We start from the raw sequence: 26,191 nt of genomic DNA on the forward strand, positions 1-26,191 counted from the left end.
CTCTCAAGAGTGTTCTCTAACACCACAGTTCAAAAGCATCAATTTTTTGGTGCTCAGCTTTCTTCACAGTCCAACTCTCACATCCATACATGACCACTGGAAAAACCATAGCCTTGACCAGACGGACCTTTGTTGGCAAAGTAATGTCTCTGCTTTTTAATATGCTATTTAGGTTGGTCACAACTTTCCTTCCAAGGAGTAAGCGTCTTTTAATTTCATGGCTGCAGTCACCATCTGCAGTGATTTTGGAGCCCCCCAAAATAAAGTCTGACACTGTTTCCCCTGTTTCCCCATCCATTTGCCATGAGGTGATGGGACAAGATGCCATGATCTTTGTTTTCTCAATGTTGAGCTTTAAGCCAACTTTTTCACTCTCCTCCTTCACTTTCATCAAGAGGCTTTGTAGTTCCTCTTCACTTTCTGCCATAAGGGTGGTGTCATCTGCATATCTGATGTTATTGATATTTCTCCCAGCAATCTTGATTCCAGCTTGTGCTTCTTCCAGCCCAGCGTTTCTCATGATGTACTCTGCATATAAGTTAAATAAGCAGGGTAACACTATGCAGCCTTGACGTACTCCTTTTCCTATTTGGAACCAGTCTGTTGTTCCATGTCCAGTTCTGACAATTGCTTCCTGACCTGCATACAGGTTTCTCAAGAGGCAGGTCAGGTGGTCTGGTATCCCATTTCCTTCAGAATTTTCCAATTTATTGTGATCCACATAGTCGAAGGCTTTGGCGTAGTCAATAAAGCAGAAATAGATGTTTTTCTGGAACTCTCTTGCTTTTTCGAGGTCCAGCAGATATTGGCAATTTGCTCTCTGGTTCCTCTGCCTTTTCTAAAACCAGCTTGAACATCTGGAAGTTCTCGGTTCATGTATTGCTAAAGCCTGGCTTGGAGAGTTTTGAGCATTACCTTACTAGCGTGTGAGATGAGTGCAATTATGTGGTAGTTTGAGCATTCTTTGGGATTGCCTTTCTTAGGGATTGTAATGAAAACGGAATTTTTCCAGTCCTGTGGCCAGGTTTTCCAAATTTGCTGGCATATTGAGTGCAGCACTTTCACAGCATCATCTTTCAGGATTTGAAATAGCTCAACTGGAATTCCATCACATCCACTAGCTTTGTTTTCCAAATTTGCTGGCATATTGAGTGCAGCACTTTCACAGCATCATCTTTCAGGATTTGAAATAGCTCAACTGGAATTCCATCACATCCACTAGCTTTGTTCATAGTGATGGATTATCCTAGTTATTGATAAAAGGATAAAATGGTCCAAGGAGGTGACTCATTCATTTGCTGATAGGCAGGATAGAGTCAAGCTGAAGAGTGGTTTGGAATGAGTTTCCCATTGGAGTGCTGCATCTTACTTTTGGGTAGATTTGTTGATAAATTAAGATTTTAACCTTTACAAATGGGAGGAATTTTTTTTCTTTATTGACAGTGCCTCCATGAAGTCATGGAAGTATACTCATGGAGATGTCTTCTTGTAGCTCTTAGGAGAGGACTGAGGAGTTAAGCATTCTATGGCTTCTGCAATGAAATTGAGACTCAGAAATCCAGGTCATCAAACTTCTTCATTTATATATCAGCATGAGATGGCCAAAGAGGAGGACTGAAAGTCTGGGCCCATCTCTCTGGAATTTTAGGAGAGAATCTCTACTGCCAGTCTGGTCTCTATTTTTCCCACACCATAGAATTCTGTTTCCAAGTGGCCTTGGGTGCGTGTTTTCCCACTCTTTTGCATATTTACTTTTTATCTTTCAACATTTAATATATAGATGGATATAATATGGTGGTTCAGTTTAATAGGGACCACAGATGGGTTTTGTTCACTTTCTTTGGCTGTAGGCCAGGGTGAGGAGAGATAGAGGCTTTCCCTGGGTTCATAAATCATGAACAGACTCATACATATTGGCTAGAACTTGACTCTTAATATTTCCTAGTTGGGTAAATTAACATCCTTGTGTCTGTTTTCTCTACACAAATGGAATTAAAAATAACACATGTCTTATAAGGGCTGTTTGAGGATAGACTGATGATTAAGTGAAAAATGTTTAGCCAGTTTCTTCCATGTATTATGTATTCAAAAAGGCTGGTTATTGTTATTACCAAAGAGAAAAAAATGTCTCAATCTACTGCTATATTTTCTTTGACCTTTTACTAGGCACCTCCTTAGGTAGACAGAGTTGTAAAGAAGGTTGAATATTATGCAATGTAAAGACAATAAGCAGTTGATAGACAAATGTAATTCCGTGTATTCTTAGGGAAATCCTTTGTCTAGCATACTTATAGACCCCACATAAAAGCTTGATAACTATCATCAAGTTTCTGTATCTGCAGAAACACCATGGAACTCAATTATTTTTAATGAAATTCCCACATTTTCAAAACATAAATCATGAAGAAGTTTTAAAAAATGAAGGCTGCCTTGGAGACTGTCAAAATGTGACTCTGCACTGACTTACATTTATCAGTTCTATTTATTACATCTTTTCTCTTTTAATAAAAAGCTGTTGGTTAGTCAATCATACAATTAATTGTACACTGTATCACTTCTATCAAAACCTTTGATATGAGACATAAACATTTTCAGTGTTGGAGATATTTTTCCATTGTGTTGGCATCATTTCCATTTATCAGATGAAGTACTGCAAAGAAAATAATGTTTGGTGGATTGAATGTCTATCTTTAGGAAAAAACTTGATAAATCATGGCATAGCAGAGAAGTGAAACCTGAGAAATTACAATTTGTCTCATGATAAATGAACAGCTAACAAAAAAGACAAATGAAAAGATGACATTATTTAAATAAATATTCAGGAAAAATTACTAGCATATTTTATGTTACTAAATCTGAACTAGTTCAAAAAGGGAACTGATAGATTTTACAAATCTGCTATTATCTCTTTATTATAAAATATTTTTAAAGACAATTAGCTCCAGAGATTTGCAACTTTTTTATAGAATATTTGAGGACTAAAGAATGATAAACTGTCTACTCTGTTCTCCATTTTTAGAAATACAAACCAGATGCTCCCACAGAAGTAAGACTGCAGTTCTGAGAGATGGTATAGTGAATAAAAACAGTCCTTTGAGGCAGCAGTTTGAGTTAGAAGATATTTTGTTCCCTTGAACAAGTTTAGTAACCTTGAAGCTTCATATTTCTCATCTGTAAAATGGATTTAATAACAGAATCCACCTGTAAGGTGAATCCACCTTATAGGTGGATTCTATATGATTTTTAATAAATCAATTCATTTGAAGTTTTTAGAAAAATTTGCTATAGATAAAGCTATTGGTTGACCAAATTTAGGAACTCATTCTTGGCAATTCAAAACTTGCTTAAAAAAAAAAAAAACTTACTTTAGGGTTAACTTATAAACTGTTCTAACATATCAAGGTTAAAAGAAAAAAAGAGGTGAGGTTGTAATAGAGCAGAGGCTTCTCACTGTCCAAACAAATCACCACTAAAATTCTCATCATTATTCATAATTTTAGAAAAATATGCATTATCATTTAAATTGGTGGCATGTTGTTACATATATCTTGGCCTAGTTGTGAAGAAAGTTAGTGATTAATATTTCTTAATTTCATTTCCTACAATGTATATATGTTGGAGTAGTTGGCAACTTAGATTCTAGCAAAAACCCTGGACAGCTAAGAAACGAGATCCAGATGAGATACTTTCATTTCATAACTACATGCCTTCAGAAACAATCTTGAGTATTTATCAAGCCTCTTACAGTTCAAAATTCTACAAGTCTGAGAGTAATGATGGAACTATGGTAAGGATACTAATTCAGAATAAAAGTTAATGTTACATAATTAAAACTCTAAGACAAGTTCAAAAAACCTTCAATTATACAAAGAAAAACAAAGTTTAAAATATAGGAAAACTTGTTTATGATAAAATAATGTATTGTGTGAATTTTAAAGTTCTGTTGTAAGTGTTTTAAGTTCTACCACCACATGTTGTGTACAGAGGCAGAGAGTTGTGTGTGTGTGTATATATATATATATATATATATGTACTTAATTTTTAAGTAAATATATTCTATTTCTCCAGTTAGGTTGTACATACCTCAAAAAAGGAAGCTCAGGTATGTACCACCTAATAGGCAAAATAGAATATATTCTTAAAAGTTACATATTCATAGTTTTTCTCAATAAGTAACTGATGTTCTTTTTAAAAGGTATCTCTAAAGTTGTGAAAATATTTTGTGTACTTGAAATTGTATTTTTCTGCTTAGATACAGTTAGTGCAGGAAGTATACATCCCAGGCAAGGAAAATGGTGTGAACTAAAGCTTGATAGTAGGGATATATATGGCTTGTGTAGGAGTAGTGTGTAGACTAGTTTGGAAGGAACAGAGGGTTTGGGGGAGTGGACAGAGAGCTTCAAACTAGGATGGAGAACATATTGCTGACTGCCTTGAATACCTGTTAAAGACATATAATATAGTTCTCTAGAAAATGTAGAATGATCACAAGTTTTTAAAAAGATTGTAATATATGCAGTGTTTTTTTTTTTTTTTTCTTAGTGAAATTAATCTGGCAGCACTGTGAAGGTAAGTTGGATATGAAAGAGAATAGAGTCAATGAGCTAGTTAAGACTGTTTTAGCAGCAATAGAAATGTAGAAGGAGGAATAAATGCAAGTGATGTGAGTCCTGCAGTGTGAATATAATCTTATTCATCATTGCATCTTAAGCACACAGTATAACAGATGCTTCATTTAAGCACAAAAATTTGTCTATTAAATAGGTATTGGAAAATTTTATTTTAAGCAGAAAAAAATGTTTTAATTTACACATGAATTCTTATAAAAATGGGACCTAAGAAGTGGCAAAAAGCACTTTTATACTTTTTGAACAAAGAAACCACAACTTTCAGAGGAATTGGCAGGATCAAGAGACTTGGGCTTTTGGTGCATATTTAGTGAAGAATCTGAACAGTTTGGGCTTGAGGCAGTAAATAAAGAAGTAACATGGTTTGTTTATATAAACAGACCTCTTTGACTGAATTCCCAGCTCTGGCAGTAAGGGTGTCCTTCTACCCCAGATGCAGGGAGGGCACCTTTCACACGGGGGATTCATTTCTGGCTTTTACAGAGACAGGAGAGTCAGGGTGTCATTCTCTCATAGGCCATTATTATGTGGTTTTAACTTGACATAATATGCCACTTTGGCATTTTTGGGGGGAGCCCATCCTAAGCCCCAATGTTGATGAGGATTCACCTCCCCTCTTATTTTGTTTCTCAGCCCTGGGGTGGGAATGGCTTCCTGTAGTTATTGATCTGGGCTACCTTGACATTCCCCTTCATATCCCACTTCCTGCATAACCAACTTTCTGCCTCAAATACCTTCTTTTTTAAAAAATTATTTTATATTAGAGTATGGCTGATTTACAGTGTTGTATTGGTTTCAGATATACAGCAAAGTGATACAGTTATCTGCATACAAAGAACTTATTTGTGTCCCAACTGTTTGCGACCGCATGGACTGTAGCCCACCAGGCTCCTCTGTCCGAGGAATTCTCCAGGCAAGACTGGGGTAGGTAGCTATTCCCTTCTCTCTGGAAGCTTCCAGACCCAGGGATCGAACCTGGGTCTTTACTGTCTGAGCTACCAGGTTATATGTGTGTGTGTGTGTGTGTGTGTGTGTGTGTGTGTGCGCGCGTGCGCGCACGCGTGCCACACACATATTTTACATATATGTTATATATATATATACACACACATATATATATACACACAGACACACACACACACACACATATATATATATTTTATTCTTCAGATTCCTTTTTCATGTAGGTTATTACAGAGTATTGAGTAGAGGTTCCTGTGCTGTACAGTAGGGTATTGTTAATTATCTATTTTATATGTATTTTTTGTGTATTAGTATTAATCTCAAGCTCCTAATTTTTCCCCCACCCCCACATTTTCTGTTTGGTAACTATAAGTTTATTTTATAGGTCTGTGAGTCTGTTTCTGTTTTCTAAATAAATTCATTTGTTTCATTTTTTAAGATTCTACATATAAGTGATATTATATGATATTTGTCTTTCTCTGACTTCCTTTAGTTTGATAATCTCTAGATCCACCTGTATTGATGGAAATGGCATTATTTTATTATTTTTTGTGGCTGAGTAATATTCCATTGTATACGGGTATCACATCTTTATTCATTCCTCTGTTGAATGACATTTAGGTTGCTTCCAGGTCAGCTATTTCAAATAGTACTGCAATGAATATTGGGTGCATGTGTCTTTGCAAAGTATAATTTTCTCCAGGTATATACCCAGGAGTGGGATTGATGGATTACATGGTAGTTCTGTTGTTATTTCTCCATATGTATATTTTCCATAGTGGTTGTACCAATTTACATTCCCACCAACAGTGTAGGAGGGTTCCCTTTGTTCCACACCCTCTTCAGCATTTATCGTTTGTAGCCTTTTTCATGCTGGTCATTCTGACTAGTGTGAGGAAATACCTCATTGAAGTTTTAATTTGCATTTCTGTGATAATTAGCACTGTTGATAGTGTTGAACACCTTGTGCTTTTTGGCCATCTATATGTCCTTTTTTTATTTTTCTGCCTTTATTTTTTCAGTTAACATAACCAACCCACGATACAGCATACTAAATCATAAAGTACAAATCCAAGTAAGGTAATACCTTTACTAAGTTACAAAACTTTAGCAAATCAGTACAGTACTCTTGAACACAATATAATGTACATTTGTTGGAGTCATTTGCTACTTTTGTGATAATTTTTACTGAAAAATAATGTTATCTGAGTATGAAATGAAAACACTGTGATTTTTAATGGTGGTTTATAGCAGTGCAAAGAGTCGGACACGACTGAGCGACTGAACTGAACTGAACTTATAGCAGAGCAAATTATTTTATGCAATTTATGTCTTTTAAAAATGATACAGTTTCTCCTTTAAAAGTGAGTTCCCTCATGTAAGCTCTCCAAGATTACTGCAGCAGGGCAGTTGTGCATATACCAAGGGGGCTCTGTTTGGTTCTGGGGTTGGTCCAAAGCCAGATAGAATTCCAGTGAATGAAAAGCTTTAAAATTCTTACCTTAAGGAGGTTTCATCAGCCAATACCAAGTTCTAAGCATACTTTTCAAAAACTGTTAAAATTTTGCATATATACTGGAATACTCAAAATCAGTCATTTCTGACAATACGAATTTCAGCTGACCCCTTTTATTTAGAAACCCTGCATCTCTTTGGCTTGATCAAGTCACATAACTTTTCTTTAGCTTATTAAAATGAATGCTACCTAAAATAGAGTTGTATTTATTAAATAACAAATAAATATGCTGCCAGCTTGTAGAGACTTGGGGAACTGGGTGCCCTGTATCAAATTCCATTATCATTTCTTCACAAATGCTTCTGCTGCCATTGGTGTCTGTATGTTTTCTCTTGCCAAAGCTGTCAGTTCCTCAATTTCAGCATTTAATTTATGTATTACACACTCCATTGATTCTCAGCCTTTATTCAGTTCAGTTCAGTTGCTCAGTCATGTCTGGCTCTTTGCGACCCCATGGACTGAAGCACCCCAGGCCTCTCAGTCTATCACCAACTCCCAGAGTTTACTCAAACTCATGATCATTGAATCGGTGATGCCATTCAACCATATCATCCTCTGTCATCCCCTTCTCCTGCCTTCAATCTTTCCCAGCATCGGGGTCTTTCAAATGAGTCAGTTCTTCACATCAGGTAGCCAAAGTATTGGAGTTTCAGCTTCAGCATCAGTCCTTCCAATGAAAATTCAGGACTGATTTCCTTTAGGATGGACTGGTTGGATCTCTTTGCAGTCCAAGGGACTCTCAAGAGTCTTCTGCAACACCACAGTTCAAAAGCATCAATTCTTTGCTGCTCAGCTTTCTTTATAGCCCAACTCTCACATCTGTACATGACTACTGGAAAAACCATAGCTTTGACTAGATGGACATTTGTTGGCAAAGTAATGTCTCTGCTTTTTAATATGCTGTCTAGGTTGGTCATAGCTTTTCTTCCAAGGAGCAAGTGTCTTTTAATTTCATGGCTGCAGTCACCATCTGCAGTGATTTTGGAGCCCAAAAAATAAAGTCTCTTACTGTATCCATTGTTTCCCCATATATTGGCCATGAAGTGATGGAACCAAATGCCATGATCTTAGTTTTCTGAACATTGAGTTGTAAGCCAACTTTTTCACTCTCCTCTTTCACTTTCATCAAGAGGCTCTTTAGTTCTTCACTTTCAGCCATAAGGGTGGTGTTACCTGCATATTTGAGGTTTTTAATATTTCTCCCGGCAGTCTTGATTCCAGAGTGTGCTTCATCCAGCCCAGTGTTTCTCATGAAGTACTCTGCATATACGTTAAATAATCAGGGTAACAATATACAGCCTTGACATACTCCTTTCCTGATTTGTAACCAGTCTGTTGTTCCATGTCCAGTTCTAACTGTTGCTTCCTGACCTGCATACAGGTTTCTCAAGAGGCAGGTCAGGTGGTCTGGTATTCCCATCTCTTTCAGAATTTTCCAGAGTTTGTTGTGATCCACATGGACAAAGGCTTTGGCATAGTCAATAAAGCAGAAGTAGACGTTTTCCTGGAACTCTCTTGCTTTTTTGATGATCCAGCAGGTTTTGGCAATTTGATCTCTGGTTCCTCTGCCTTTTTTGAAACCAACTTGAACATCTCGAAGTTCATGGTTCATGGACAGTTGAAGCCTGGCTTGGAGAATTTTGAGCATTACTTTACTAGCGTGTGAGATGAGTGCAATAGTGCGGTAGTTTGAGCATTCTCTGGCATTGCCTTTCTTTGGGATTGGAATGAAAACTGACCTTTTCCAGTCCTGTGGCCACTGCTGAGTTCTCCAAATTTGCTGGCATGTTGAGTGCAGCACTTTCACAGCATCATCTTTCAGGATTTGAAATAGTTCAACTGGAATTCCATCACTTCCATTCACTTTGTTCATAGTGATGCTTCCCACTTGACTTCTCATTCCAGGATGTCTGGCTCTCAGTGAGTGATCACACCGTCTTGACTATCTGGGTCATGAAGATCATTTTTGTATAGATCTTCTGTGTATTCTTGCCACCTCTTCTTAATACCTTCTGTTTCTTTGTTAGCATTTGATGATAGGGTACTTGCTATCAGCCCTTGAGGGTTACCTTGAGGTAACTGCCAAGACTGACTTCTTTCACAGTAATTACGGCTTCTTGAGTCAAATAGTTTTTTCTGGGTCGTGAGGATGTGGTTTATATATGTCTCTCATCTACTGAAACCATATTTATAAATGAAGTATTTATAGATTTAAGTTCCATTATTTTCTCTATGGGATCCACTACAGCATCTTTGGAAGTTAACTACCTTTTGCAGTAGGTTCCTGTCCTTTTTTGACTGGTTTTTCAGCAGTTAGTTGTGATTTTGGTGTTTTTATGAGAAGAGATGAGCTTAGGTCCTTCTGCCCCATGATCTTGTCTCCTCCTTCTCCCTCTTCTCTTTTTCTAGAAAATCCATAAATTTTCCAGTCATGTGATATGGGTGGGATTTAATCCACACACTCACCTTACCAAACAGAGGATCACTTCCCTCTGATCCTCATAATCAGAGATTGACAAGGGAAGTGATTGGCTCAAGGAAGTTCAAAATTTTGTGTGGTGTTTGCAGGAAGAGAACATATTTCTGCCTTCCTATAAGAGACATGTAACTCTTGTCAAAGCTGCTATCTAACCTAAAAGTACAATGATGTTCATGTTTAGATAAAATTTATATTGTGGACAAGAATGGAGGTTCAGAATGAAATCAAGAGCTTATTAGTATTATTGGGTCATTACATCTTTAATTTTTCAGTTACCTGAAGCACTAAATACTTTTTTTCCTAATAACTTTCAACTGAAGGGAGTTTACCTAATACAAAGTCAAATAGGGATTAAATTTCCTGCTTCTTCTAATGTTTTATGAGAATTGGTTTTTGAACACTGTGTATATTTAAACAGATTGAAACAAGATCTCATATTTATTAGTCTTTTCCCTCTTCCTCTTGTATAGAAATGAACCTTCATAACTGAACAGGATATATGGGAAACAGAAAATAATAGATAATTTTATGGTTAGAATAAGGTATCAGGTAGCATTTTCTATGTGCATAGTGATGATTTAAATAATGATGATTTTATGCATAGCAAAAGTATAAGGACAGTTTTATTCGTTGACTAAGTTATACCAATGTCATCAAATTCAGTTTGTGTGCCAAAATAGCCCAGGTTGGAGGGCATAATTGTTGATAGCAGTTCAAAAGTGATTTTACAATGTGCCAAACAACCAAATTCAACTTGAGATTTCAACTCAATTTATATATGTAAACATAGAAGTTATTTCTTCAGACTTTATAAACTGGTGCTGAGTAGATTGTTTTCTTCAGCATGTAAAAAGAAATAATTTTGTATATATTCATTGACTATTGTCACCATATATGTTAACTATATGTGTATGTATATACACACATGAACCTATTCATGTCTATTTATATAATCTCTTTACACATATAAAATATATACATGGTATATAACATTTCTCTATAAAAATATATTTACCTGAAAGTATGCTATTTTCTAGTCTCCTTATACAAGTCTAAATAAGTTATTTTCATACAACTATTCTTCTTTTATGCTACTGCTAAGTCACTTCAGTCGTGTCTGACTCTGTGCGACCCCATCCCTGGGACTCTCCAGGCAAGAACACTGGAGTGGGTTGCCATTTCCTTCTCCAATGCATAAAAGTGAAAAGTGAAAGTGAAGTCGCTCAGTCATGTCCGACTTTTTGTGACCCCATGGACTGCAGCCTACCAGGCTCCTCTGTCCATGGGATTTTCCAGGCAAGAGTACTGGAGTGGGGTGCTGTTGCCTTCTCTGATTCTTCTTTTATAAATATATATAAATTTGATATTGAGAGAATGCATTTGAACAGTGTGGCACTGACTCACTAACACAGGAATATTATCAAAGTAAACTGTGAGGAAAATTGTGCAATAAACGTTTTGACAATTTTTTCTTTTAGAATCAAGTTAGACTAAAGTGTAATGTAGAAAAAAAGGTATGTAACCTCAAGTTGTACTCAGTAATTCTATGCATACTTGTAGATATGGCAGAAAGATTATAATAATAATGTTTTTTTAATAGAAAACTTCAAATGGGTATGAGGTTAGAGAAGTCATGGGAGTTTTTATTTTCAAAATGATTTCTAAAATACTGTTGTCACCTTAAATTTTTAATCAGTTTAATGAATAGCTACTGTAAAACTTATGAGGAAAAATTTACAAATGAGATACATTTTTATTCTGAAGAATATTTTTACAAAGAGATAGCATTCTCATGTTTATCAAAAGATTACGGGTCATTGTTTTTAGAAGAAAATCATTTCCTCCTCTCATACTTTTTAGTCATGTCCCAGTGATCCTGTAGAGGAGGTGCCCCCTGAGAGCAAACTAGGTTCACGATGAATATACTGACTCCTCCAGGAAGCAGGGCTGTGGCGGGTGCTTGACTATTCTGCTGCCATATTCCACAATGACACTTCGGGTCCAAAAAAAGAGAATAAAACTGCTTGTCCCCAGGTATAAATAACAATTTGGGTGATGAAAAATGAATGAAAATAGCTCAAATCCACCTTTCCCGTAAGTAATGAAATAATTGGTTCCAACAATAAAAGAATCCATTGACAAAGATAACAATTTCTAAGCCTCCTAGAAATTTCCAGTCTAATATAATATGTGTTTCCCCATTTTGAGGGCTTCCCTTATGGCTCAGATGGTAAAGAATCTACCTAGAATGCAGGAGACTGAGGTTCAATCCCTGGGTTGAGAAGATCCCCTGAAGAAGGGCAAGGCTATCCACTCTAGTATTAATGCCTGGAGAATTCCATGGACAGAGGAACCTGGCAGGCTGAAGTCTATGGGATTGCAAAGAGTCAGACATGACTGAGCGACTAACAATTTATCCCTATTTTTAAGAGAAAATTTGAAGGCTAATTAAAAAAAAAAATGAATGTATGTGTGTTAGTTGCTCAATTGTGTCCAATTCTTTGTGACCCCATGGACTTCCTTCTCTAGGGAAGAAAATGCATACATTATTTCAATTTTATTATTTTAATTATTATTTATTTTTTCTTTTTATTAAAAAATATATGCAATTTAAAACAATTGAAGATACCCAGTGAAAACAGTGTCACTTCAATTTTCTAATCTTGATTATCAGCAATGATCAGAGTTATTGGCTTCTTGTGTGTCCTTCTATAAATATTCTACATCCTTCTTCATGCATCTTAGTTCAGATATGTGGATATATTTGTTACATGATTTTGCAGTGGATTTCTAGGTCAAGGGTGTTTAAGTCAGGGTAGGCTAAGTTATAATACAGTGACCAGTAATCTCACAGTGTAAGAGACATAAAACACCAAAGTTTAATTTTGATTTGTGTTACATGTTCATTTACAGTCAGTTGAGGTCTCTGTGCAGCCTGGAGTGATGAAGCAGCCAGTGTCGGGAACATTCAGCTGTGGAGTTGGTTTCTATTTCTAGTCTGTGGTCTGCAAATCTGCCTCAGTCAGTTTAGTTCAGTTGCTCAGTCATGTCTGACTCTCTGCGAACCCATGGACTGCAGCATGCCAGGCTTCCCTGTCCATCACCAACTCCTGGAGCTTGTTCAAACTCATGTCCATCGAGTCAGTGATGCCATCCAACCGTCTCATTCTGTGCTTTCCCAGCATCAGGGTCTTTTCCAGTGAGTCAGTTCTTTGCATCAGGTGGCCAAAGTATTGGAGCTTCAGCTTCAGCATCAGTCCTTCCAATGAATATTCAGGACTGATTTCCTTTAGGATTGACTGGTTTGATCTCCTTGCAGTCCAAGGGACTCTTAAGAGTCTTTTCCAACACCACAGTTCAAAAGCATCAATTCTTTGGCACTCAGCCTTCTTTATGGTCCACCTCTCACATCCATACATGACTACTGGAGAAACCATAGCTTTGACTGGATGGAACTTTGTCAGCAAGGTAATGTCTCTGTTTTTTAATATGCAGTCTAGGCTGGTTGTAGCTTTTCTTCCAAGGAGCAAGTGTCTTTTAATTTAATGGCTGTAGTCACCATCTGCAGTGCTTTTGGAGCCCAAGAAAATAAAGTCTGTCACTGTTTCCATTGTTTCCCGATTTATTTGTCATGAAGTGATGGGACCAGATGCCATGATGTTTGATTTTTGAATATTGAGTTTTAAGTCAGCTTTTCACTGATATTTCTCCTGGCAGTCTTGATTCCAGCTTGTGCTTCATCCAGCATGTCATTTTGCATGATGGACTCTGCATATAAGTTAAATACACAGGTAACAATACATAGCCTTGATGTACTCCTTTCCCAATTTGGAACCAGTCCATTGTTCCATGTCCAGTTCTAACTGTTGCTTCTTAACCTTGACAGATTTCTCAGGAGGCATGTAAGGTGGTCTGGTGTTCCCATCTCTTTAAAAATTTTCCAATTTGTTTTGACCCACATAGTCAAAGGCTTTGGCATAGTCAATAAAGCAGAAGTAGATGTTTTTCTGGAACTCTCTTGCAAATTTCCCTACTTGCTCAGATTTATTTGTAACCAACCAAGACAATACCCATGGGACTGTTGCGGTCATTCAGACATGCACAGAATGGTGAAAAAATCAAGTTGCCCAACACACATGTTTTCCAGCTGAGATCAAACAAGGTGATGCAGTGTCCTCTTGTTCAAGTCATACTGTAAACAACTGACTTTTAATGAAGTCTATTTAGTGCCAATTTTTGTTTTTTGCTTTGTTAGTGATTTCGATTTTTAAGATGGCCACAAGCCTAGTGCTGAAGTGCGGTCTAATGTTCGTAAGCATGAGAAGGCTGTGATGTGCTTTATCGAAAAAATAATGTTTGATAAATTTTATTCAGGCCTGAGTTATAGTGCTGTTGGCTGTGAGTGCAGTGTTACTGAATCAACAGTACAGTACATCCAGGAAAAAAAAGAAGAGGTTTACAGATGTGTATGTGAGCCTGCTCCAGAAAGGGCTAAAGTACCACCTACAGTATTAAAATTCAGGCTATATAGTAACATCTGAAGCTAAAGGAAAGATGAAAAATAGTTAAATTTGTGGACTCATGAGAGGACAGTCAATTAAAAAATAAAAAAAGAATAGTGGATAGTATTGTTGTAAGGCTGAAAAATAAGATAATTTACAGTCATGTTATCCAGCAGTGAAAACACTCATTTTAGCTACTACTATTTTACTATAAAGAAAAATTGCATTTAAATTTTGTAAGAAATATATATTCCATAATATCTTTAGGCAGAAACATATATAAAACATGTATTATTAGTTGTATTGATCAGTTGATAGAAAGGAACCTAACCATATATTTCTCCTAGGACCTGTGATGTAGGATTTGTTACTTCACTATTCATAGAGATTTTTAAAATTTTATTTATTTATTTTAATTGGAGGCTAATTACTTTACAATATTGTAGTGGTTTTTGCCATACACTGACATGAATCAACCATGGGTGTACATATGTTCCCCATAGAGATTTTATAGAACAGAACTACTATAAATTATTGACTATATCTTGCATTTGTTCTTAAAGACTAGAAGTGACCCACATCCTTTCTGTTCATATATCATGCCCATAGTAAGTCATATGACTATTACTGGCTTCCAGAGGGTAGGGAAGGATAATTTTCCCACAGGAAAGCAAAGCTCAATATTAGTGAATGGCAATCCATCTACTAAAAGGGGTTTGAAATAGTCAAGTATCTTCCAACTTCCAAGCCACTTGTATTCCTAACAGCATTTGAGAGTGCCTGTTTCCCCACACACTCACATACTGCTGCTGCTGCTGCGTCTCTTCAGTCGTGTCCAACTCTGTGCGACCCCACAGAGGGCAGCCCACCAGGCTCCCCCGTCCCTGGGATTCTCCAGGCAAGAACACTGGAGTGGGTTGCCATTTCCTTCTCCAATGCATGAAAGGGAAAGTGAAAGTGAAGTCATTCAGTCTGTCTGACTCGTAGCAACCCCATGGACTGCAACCTACCAGGCTCCTCCGTCCATGGGATTTTCCAGGCAAGATTACTGGAGTGGGGTGCCATTGCCTTCTGATACTAGGGAACTATAAAAGTAGGTCAAATAGTGAATCTCTTTCTCCACACCCTGTGTAACTTCTGTAAATGTTTCTGACCAAGGAGAAATATTATTGTTTCTTTGAGAGTTTCTGATAAAAAAGACAATGAGGGAAGCAATTTATTTCCTTATAAGACTACTCCTACTTCTGTCATAAATGGAGGAATACTGGAAAAAGATTATTTTTCTGGCTAGCAAAATAAGATTACCTTAATTTATGTCTTTTACCTAGATGAATATCCTTTAAAAAAATACTGAACAGATTTAGAATCTTAGATTTATTTTGGTGCGTAACAGTGTATATGAGCCATTGGAAAGTTGTTGAAGAAATGGATCCTGCCCCTGGTGTCTGTTTAATGTTTTAGGATCATATAATCATTTAAAAATTCTCATTCAGAGTGATAATCTGTTCCAGCATCAGCCTTTGTTCTCAGGAATTCACAATCCATCTTATCAGCTTGTTCTATCAATTATTGAATGAAATAGATCAATCTCTCTTTGCAGTTTTTGTATTTGTTTTCTGTAGCTTTTTTTTCCCCTTCAATTTTTCTTTGTATGTTTTGAGACCATGTTATTTTGTGGGAAGATTTTTAAATTATTGTATCACTATGTGAGCTGAGTCTTTTTACTTCATTTTATCCTCTTAAAGTCCCTTTGTTTGAAATTAATAATTTTGATTAATATTTACATGATATACCTGATTTCATTTCTTCAGTTTCAGTTTTTCTCTGATTTTGTGCTGTTAATATATCAAATGCATTTTTATACAGTTTGAAAATCTTTGTGTTTTTATTGGAATACTGACTACATTTACTGCAATTACTAATATATTTGAAATTCTGCTACCAAACTATGATCTTCCTTGACTTTCCCAAACTCTTGTTCAGCCAGATAGGCATAGCTTCTTAGTTGTAAATTTCTGAGGTGTGCTTCATATACCAGTCTTCTGCATCAACTGAATTATGGACGAGATGTAGAGTGTCCTTGAGAAGCCTCTTCCTTTGATTTAATGTAGAAGGAAGCCTTCTCTCCCCATCGCCATGGGGTAATACTAGCTCATTGGCATGGACTTTCCAAGGCAATTCTCTCTGTGAAGATTAAGCTTTAAATTAAAAAAAAAAAAATTAGGTGAGGTGGCTAACCTTGTAGAACCTCAGATGTTTCTCATGTTCTGGCATTGGTGAACTACATCTCACTCTGTGAGTACTTGGGATATATTCTATAGTTCTCAGCCTTGGAGGCCTTCACCAAAGGCAAGGTAGAAAGATTATCATTTTAAACTCCTATTGCATTAGTTCTTTGAGAATGTTTTGGCATCTCTTTTTTATATGATTGAATATAATTTTTAATATAGATTTTTTAATATGACTGCACATTTAAGCTTAAGGATTGGAATAGTTTTTTTTCTTTAATTATATTATTTGCCTTGATTGGGTTGCAATCATTTTTTTTTTAAGTTGCAGCTATAACATATCTTTTGTAAAAACTGTGTCAGAACAGAACACGTGTTATTCAATTGAAATTATAAACCTAGAGTTTAAGGCCATTCTAAAGATTATGTTAATAGAATAAGCTTTAGATTGGTAGAAGTTCAGCTAAAAGTCATAATTGAAAGACTGTTGATAATAAGACTCACTCTTGAGTCCTACAATTGAAAAGATATTTTCCTTAAAAATTATCTACTTCTTACCAAAGACCAAATAAGTTTGTCTAGTGAATTTCAGGTTTGTGATTGCCGTCCCAACTCTTTTGAATCAGAATAAGAGTACATTTTCACACAACATTCAAACCACTTTACTGCAGACTTATATTTTAATTGGCTTGTACACATATGTTCTCTTTATTTCACATTCTGTCTCTCTCTGTTGCTTACATAAATACATATATATTTGAGATAGAAGAAAAACTGCATGTAATATTTAGAGAATTCTTTCTCCTTTAGGATGCTTTTGACTAATTTGTAGAAGGTTGTAGGATTATTATTAACCACTTAATATTTAAGTTTATAGGTAGAGATAAAGTCAGTGATTAGCAAAGTTAAAGAATGTGTCTCTCTTGATTTTGTAATGGAGGCAAAGAATTATGCAAGTTTATTTGGGTAATGCTAGTGGACTGATGCAATGGACATAAACTTGGGCAAACTTCAAGAGGTGGTGAGGGACAGGGAGGCCTGGTGTGCTGCAGTCCACGGGGTTGCAAAGAGTTGGATATGATTGGGCGACTGAACAACAATGCTAGTGTATCATAATAAAGATGAAATTTGTGTTAAGTCCTACTGGCATCTACAGAATTCTTGTGTGCTTCCCTGGCATTCAGTAAGTGTTAGTTGGATTGGAGTTGGACAGCAGAATGGTTCTGAGGCTATCATCAGCATATCTGAGTGAGCATGGTAGCCTACCAGCATCGGCTGACTTCCTTTCACCTTCTGCTCTCCATAGCAGATCAGTTTTGCAAGCAGATTTTCTGACACATGTAAGCGAAAGTAGTTTTGCTTTGTCTGCCAGACTTACACTGATCCTATATATTTCTTCCATTTCTAGCAATCCCTGTCATTTTTAATGGCTTCTCATAGCCCAGGGGAATGTGGACACAAAATGTTTTTCAATTTGAAAACTATCAGGTGGGCAGGTAGAAGGTAAATTGTGAGCTAAATATTGGGATTTATGGCTTTTTCTCCCTCCAGTACAGCAGTTTGGCTGGAGAGCAAGAAAAGCTACTTCTCAAATTCACGCCAAGGCACTCAAAGAGAAAAGGAGAGATAGCCGTTCTGACACCAAATTTGAGGTGAATAACATTTTTGTTTTTCTCTCTACTACATGGATGAATGGAGAAAGGCTTGAGGACTTTGAAGTATTTGTTTTAAGGTCACATGGAAAGATGTTCTTTTCTCAAGTTTCCTAACTTTTCTTAAATGATATGGGACTATATATCTCCAAAGTTGCCAGAGGAAATGGCAGTAAGCCCTCCTTTTTAGATGCATGTTTACAAGAAATATCTTAGATTGCAATTAGCATTGAGAAAGGACCATGTAGTTTTTAATTTATAAAGGATTTGTAAGATCACCAACTTTCCTAATTCTCTATTCAATTGATGAGGAAATTGCTGTTCCAAGTAGCTGGATAATTTCTTCAAGGTCATGCAACTAATTTGCCAGGTATTCTGGTTCCTAGTGCTTTGCCTGTTTTATTGTATCTGCCACTTTGGGGGTTGGATATTTTCCTTCTGACAAGACTGCTAATTCTTAGCAATGAACATCTGAGTCTCTAGACATAACAGAAAGAGCTTAAGAAGGAAGCCCAATCTAGCCTTGTATCTGAATGTCAGCTCCTGCATTTACTGACTGTGATCTCTTAGCCAACTGATTTTCTTATGAAGCTCAAACTCAGATTACTAACATGTAAAATTAGAATAATGGTACCTGAGTTGGATAGCTGTTATTATATTAGACAATGTATATGTAACACCCACAAAATAGTAGGCTTACAAAAATGCATGTATTTTCATCAGTACCTGTTTGTATTCTTTCTATTTTTGTGTTATACTTCAAGCAAACTGTATTATAAGCAACAGGATTGAGAGATGTGTAGGGCAGAAAAGTGGCCATGAAAATAATCTAACTTCAGAAGGACATTTTATTGGTTTTGTTCAATTAACTATATCAGAAAGTCATTGTGAATTCTAACAAAGCAAGTTTATGGAGTGTAAGGTGGGAGTGACAGACTGACAGAAGAGAAGCAGATACAAGAGAAACTCAAAGACAGTCCTTTGTCACATACTGTTATAATCCAGATAAGGGGTCTGTTCACAATGGGTCCCCAGTAATGTAGTTGCAAGGTTTAGAGTTCTATGCACAGCTCTAGTCTAAGCAGGGAATAAGAATACTAGGAAGGAAACCAAGACAGACATTAAATTTCTCCAAAATATTCCAACTTGTAATGAGGGAAATAGGAAGTATTAAAGTCCAAAGAGCATAGATGCCCTCAGTACTTATTCTTAGAACAATGGATACTGGGCCTGTTGGCAATAATATCAGTTAATCTGGGGGGACTGAAAATCCTGATCTAAATATAAATGAGCAAGACTCTGCCTATGAACTAGGAAAGGACTGAGTCTGCAGGCAGCTTCACTATCAAGTCAGCCTGTGAGGGTCTGGGGAAGTCAGGGGCCCCTGGAGGAGATGGAGACTGAGACAGAAGCATATTTGTTCCTGCGGCTTTTGCTGTGGTGAAAAGTGAAAGAGAATCAGTTAGCAGTGATTGTCTCTGTTTTTGTTTTTTGACTCTTTGCCCATTTCCAGATAGGAGCAGCTTCTTTTTGCTCATGGGGGACAGAGAAGACTCCTGGGCAACTCAATCCCAAAGCTGCAGAGCCTCTACAGTTGCTCTATGTGTTACGTTAGTTTGTGTGTATGTGAGTGTGGGTGTGTGTATGTGCTGTGCTGTCCTGGCTGTTCAGTCGTGTCCAGCTCTTTGCAACCCCATGGACTGCAGCCTTCCAGGATCCTCTGTCCATGGGTGTTCTCTAGGCAAGAATACTGGAGTGGGTTGCCATGCCCTCTTCCAGGGGACCCTCCAAATCCAAGGATTGAACCCAGGTCTCCCTCATTGCAGGCAAATTCTTTACCATCTAAGCTACCAGGGAAACCCAAGATTACTGGAATGGGTAGCCTATCCCTGCTCCAGGGGATCTTCTCAATCTGGGAATTGAACTGGGATCTCTTGCTTTGCATGTGGATTCTTTACCAGCTGAGCTGCCAGGGAAGCCCCTGTGTGTGTGTAAATATATATAAAATATGTATAAATACATATATATGTGTTGTTGGTCGAGAAGTTGTGTATGACTTCTTTGGACCCCATGGACCATATCTCACCAGGGTCCTCTGTCCATGGGATTTCCCAGGTAAGAATACAGGAGTAGGTTGCCATTTCTTTCTTAAGGGAATCTTCCCAATTCGGGGATCGAACCCACATTGTCTCCATTGGCTGTGAGTTCTTTACCCCTGAGCCACCAGGGAAGCCCATCAAACATGACTAGGATACAGTAAGCACTCTAATTTTTGTAATAAGCTATAAAGACTTAAATATATTTCTGTTATCCTGCTTTTAAAAAGTTATCTTTGATTATAATTTATTTATTTATTTATTTTTTTATATTATATAATTTAAAAAGAAGTTTCAAGAATAAGAAAGCTTGTACTCAAGGGAAATGCATAGACTTAGTTGATTAATGGCAATGAAATGTTCAATTTGTTAGACAGAATTGAATCCTTCCCCTTTCAAGCACAGGTATTTACAAGCCTCATGCATCATTAATATTTCATTAATATTAGACAATGCACCATGAGTCATGTGAAAACAACAGAATTACAGATACTTTGTGAGAATTCTTGCAACTATCAAAATAGTTCAGGCAGCAAAAGAATATTTTCTGAATAAACAATTAATGGGTAGCTGCAGTAAAAAAAAAAAAGACGCCATTGGAAGTTAACTAAAATGATACCTAATTTACCAAGAAAAACAAAACTTGTGTTCTGAAATCTTGAAGCTAAAGTCAAAGATACTGAAGCAGATGGGACTGTCTTGTTTTTAACCTTTTAGTTTTGGTCTAGGTCTTTTTGTACTTATTATACATCGTACTATTATTTATTGTTATCTGTGCTTAGTAAATATTTGTGGAAAGAAAAAATGGTAGAAAGGAGAGGAGGAAGGATTGGGGAAATAAACTCTATAGCAATATAGATGAGAGAACACAATTTAATATTGAGTAAGCATTCTCAGATTTAGAAGCATCTAAGTTTGCATGAAGTTAATTATAAAATCTGGACAGACTTTCTTACTAATTTATACAGTATTACAGAAAACTTAAGACTTCTCTTATCTCCTTGAGGGACAAGAAGATTTGATTTGTGATTGTCTCCTGTTCATTTTATGAGACTTCATGGTTAGTCTCAGATGTGAGTCCAGTTACAATAGTCATGAGGTCTTGATCTTGCGGTGAAAATCAAAAGATTGTATCTCTTACCTTTTCTAGAGAACACTCTAAGGAGGAGGAGTAGGGAACCAACTGTGCCTTCCTCTTAAACAAGGGAAATTTGATCTTTGTTTACTAAGGATTTGAATGCTAGCTCATTTTACCTTAACAAAAGGAGGAAAGGGAAGGAATGGGAGAAGAAAAGAAGGGAGTGAGCAGGAGAGGGGTAGAAGGGAGACTGAACAATGGGAAAATTCAGAGGTGAAAAGCCTGGGCACCCTTCCATTCCCCTATGTGGAAGTTCCCAGGAGTAGATTTCTGTTCACTGAATCTTGTGAAAAAACAGACAAACACAAATTAACCTACAGACTTAGGAAAATGTTCCATTGCCCTCTGGTCCAACCTCAGAGAAGGGACTCCTGTTTGGGAATAGTCTGTATTTGATTTTGTTGATTTCCTGTTGAGACAGATTCTCTCTTCTCATAGACAAGCAGTAGGAGCTGTGGCATCAAAAAAAAAAAAGAAAAGAAAGGAAAAGAAAAATCTTAGCAACTATTTTTTTAGTGGAAGAAAACAATTTCTCTCCCCAGTGGTTTTTCTTTCCCTACCCACTGTTCTTGCTTTGTCTTCCATCCTTGAGTCTCCTTTTTTTTTTTTTTTTTTTAAGGGTCTCAATTTTAATCTCACATGTGGAATGGTTAAGAAAGAAATGACAGGATTCTGCCAATGGGATATTCAGGGGGTGCTTCTTATACACACACTTTAGTGGTCACCCTGATAATGGAGAATGTGACAGTAAAGAATTTGCCTGCAATGGGGGAGACCTGGGTTCGATCCCTGGGTTGGGAAGATCCTTTGGAGGAGGGCATGGCAACCCACTCTGGTATTGTTGCCTGGAGAATCCCCATGGACAGAGGAGCCTGGTGGGCTACAGTCCTTGGGGTCACAAAGAGTCGGACATGACTGAGCGACTAAGCACAGCACAGTAGCCTGTTTAGGTTATTCAGCAGTTTGTGAAAAAAGGTAGAGAAGGAATACCTTTTCTCCACATGACAGATATGAGGAAGATAATGTGTTCAGATTTCTAGCGCCATCTTAGATTTGATGGTAACAATTATGGTCTTTATTTTTTAATTACTAAGAAAAAATTCGCTCAGAAATCTTTGTCCCAAAAGTCAAACAACACAACTTACATAGAACAATTTGAGCATCAAATTCTCCTTTGTAATAATTTTTTTCTAGGTGATTGTAGACATTCAAGGAATTGTTTCCATAAATACTGCAATTATGACTTGTGGAAAAAACTTTGTCTCTTATCAAACCAAGAGATAGTTGTTATTTACTATAGAAACTCTTTTCTCCAAAAATCTGTTCTTGTGCTACATTTGCTCCAGAGGAGTTGATTGCATTTGAAAAACTATATAAAATTCAGGAGATTTATTTTAACTTACCTGTTCTGATGCCTTGTTTCATAAAATTTACCTTTGTCACTAATAAATTCATTTCTGTTGCAAGTGAAATATTGTTGTAGAGTATAAGATTCTGCTTCCAGAAACTCTATTTCCTTTGCCACTGAGAACGAAAAATTCTATTTTTTTTAATCTGTCATAACCTCTTGGTCTTTAAAATTTCTACATTTGGTAAATTGCCAATGTAATTCAGCAAGGTAGCAATACCGTAGTTTTTTTTTTATATATATTTTTTCCTTCAAATAATTTTAAAACTAGGCCAATTTTGGAAGTAACATAAATCCCCAAACTTAAGCACTTGTGAGGTTTCTCAGTCAGTACCCTCTGGCTCCTAATCCTTTACTTGTCTATTTAGTCAGGTGCTAAAAAACACTACTGTACAGTTTCCTTAAAATAAACTTCTGTGATTTGCATATGATAGTTAAGTTGGGTTCAACCAGTGCCTTTTAAACTCAATATCCTTGTTTATCTTGCATGTTAGCAAGCTCTGATGACATATTTCCAACAAAATTATTAGATATTAGAAAGCTGTTTTGCCAGAGACCTATAGAGAAAAAGGTCAGATTTAGTGCCATCAGTAATAAGAAACTTTATTCACTAAGTTGCAAGAAAATAAGAAATTCTGGGTCTACTTATGTTTTCTTAAATTGCTACTGCCTGCTTTTGAAATGAGAGAAAAATGAAGCATGTCTATAAAATGCTGATTTTCAGAAATTTGTTTCAGAAAACAGATAACCTTGTCTCAGAGATGAGAGCACCCCTTTTCTTTAGATGCTTAAGGCAATTGAGCTTTTATGTGAGAGCACCCTGATTGGCCAGAATTGCTTCATGTTATGCTAGAACTTTGGTTATTGGTTCTTACAAGAAAACAGATTAATAAATGAACAAAAGTATATGTTTATAGTCTATGGTGTATATGTCATATATATATATGAAGTATAAGTATATAGTCTATAAATGCCCCACAAATTAAAAAAAAAAAACTTTTCTGTCAAATATGGGCTTCCCTTGTGGCTTAGCTGGTAAAGAATCCGCCTGAAATGTGGGAGACCTGGATTCGATCCCTGTGTTGGGAAGATCTCCTGGAGAAGGGGTAGTCTACCCACTCCAGTATTCTTGGGCTTCCCTTTTGGCTCAGATGGTAAAGAATCCTCATGCAATACGGGAGACCTGGGTTTGATCCCTGGGTTGGGAAGATCCCCTGGAGAAGGGAAACGCTACCCACTCCAATATTCTGGCCTGGAGAATTCCATGGACTGGATAGTCCATGGGGTTGCAAAGAGTTGGACACGACTGAGTGACTTCCACTTTCACTTTTCACTTGTGTCAGTTATATATAGTCTGGAAAATTATAATCTATCTGGTCATGTTTGTTTAATTTGGGGGATTTATCAAGTAACCATTTTGCTCTCAGACAAGTAACAGCAATAAAATTAAACTGATAAAAAGAAATGGATTTCTGAATCCTGTAAAAATTCCTTACTTAATATTTTCCTTTTATCCTATTTAAACCTCTGTCAACATGCTACACATCTAAATTTTATTTATACACACATTTTTGACCCCCACAAAAATATGATATATTTAAAGCATAGTCTGAGTCATAATGCACATATGCATTTAAAATAATGTATATGTTGATACATGTGTTATGACATATAATATTATACATACATATATGTTGATATTAGTTCTTACTATTCTGTAGCCACCATGAACTTACATAATGCTTTGATGAATAGAAGTCCTGGTTAACTAAGAGAAACTTAAACTGAACTGTGTTAAAGGGAAAACATGTAGGCACACTAAACTTCTGATTGTTTGTGCTTTATTTGCCCTCAGACAAAACGAAAAATAACCCAAAAGGGGTTTTGATTTATCTGGTAAAAATGAATGACATAAAGAAAACCCTTGTTACCTAAGAATAATTCTGTCACCAACAGAATCCATTAAAAATGGAAATGAAAATTTCATGGTGACTTATGAAGAATATTTAACTTGGATTATACTTTGAAAAATAAAGGAAACATATCTATTAACTACAAACCAAAGTTTCACCCACCCTAATTCTAATGATGAACTTTGAATGTAATTCTTCTGATAAGTTGACAACACACTACTAATTTCTGTATTTCACCTTTGATTTTGCTATGTGACCTTAGGGAATACAATTTATGCCAAAAAAAAAATCTGAGTTTTAATAATTCTCGTAAAGACCACTAGCGATTCTTAGATACTCAAATCATGATTTGAAAACACTTCTTTCACCATTCTTGCTGATTTCCTTTTTTGGTATAGCTTGGTTAGATCATCCTTATATGAAGAGTTTTTGTATGATTCAAGTTCATTCTCCAGCACTACTTTTATGTAGTCTTTGACAAGCTTTGCTTGTTTACTTTGGAATTACTTTGCCTTTTTATTTCAGCTTTGGTGTTAATGTTCGAATACTCAACTGTTCATGTGAGAATTCTGACAAAGGTCCTAATAAAATGGGATAAGTTACTAGCAATAAACCACAGAGGGATATTTGCTTGGACATTAAATATTTACATATATTCAGCTAATTGTTATAGATATGCAAGTTTTGCAACTGAAGAGATTTGTATAATGAACATCACATAAAATGGGCAATCTCACAAATTTAATTAATCCTTCAGGACATTAAAACTACGTTCTAAAGTGATGGTAACAACTGTTATAAATTCTACCAACAGTGGTCAGGCAAGGTTTATTTGACCTGCTTTTATTGCTTTTCATCTGTAATTATAGTTTTAATTAGTTTTTAAAGGACATAGCTCCCATTATTTCCCTAGATTTTCTTTAGTTCTTAAGTTTTGAATTACGATTATGTTAGTAACCAAAATATGTATTTCAAAATGCAAAAGAGCTGGTAATGATTAATTATGTGAGATTTGAAAAAATGTGTACAATGTGGACTGTTTTCTTCCATTCACAAAATTATCTGTAGTTTATGAAACATCTTATATTGCAACATTACCTGACTATGATATGAAAATTTCAACCAAAAATATTGATCAACTTTCAAAAGACTAGTCATCAATAAAGGGAAATTGTTTTACTTTAATACAAAAATAACAATACTCAGAAACAATTTGAATACTAGGTGTCTTTTAACAGTCACTAATGTGATATATAGGCTTGAGAACTAATGGTTTTATCTTTCCTAAAACTAGTTCCATCCTAATGTAATTTTTGCAAAAGCGACTTCTTCTCCCAAGTAATTTCTTAATACTTTCTCTTAAAAAAGTTTATTTTAGCGTAGTTTGGTTAAAAGTTATGTTAAAAGTATTGATAAATTAAAATTCATATGTGATACCTAAAATGCAGTTAAACATGATTTGATTGTGAATTTTAGTTTCATGTTAAACAAGAAACAGATGCATACAGAGAGGCTTAGTCATCTGCCCTTTGCCTACCAAAGTGCTGGGCTCATTTAGCTGTCAGATATTGCTTGAAATTTTTGGTTTTATTTTATCTAACTTTGTTAAGAAAATTGGCCTTTGAACAATACAAGTTTGAACTGCGTGAGTTCAGTTATGTTCACTTT

Source organism: Dama dama, chromosome 9 (assembly GCF_033118175.1).
Source record: "Dama dama isolate Ldn47 chromosome 9, ASM3311817v1, whole genome shotgun sequence".
NCBI lineage: Eukaryota > Metazoa > Chordata > Mammalia > Artiodactyla > Cervidae > Dama > Dama dama.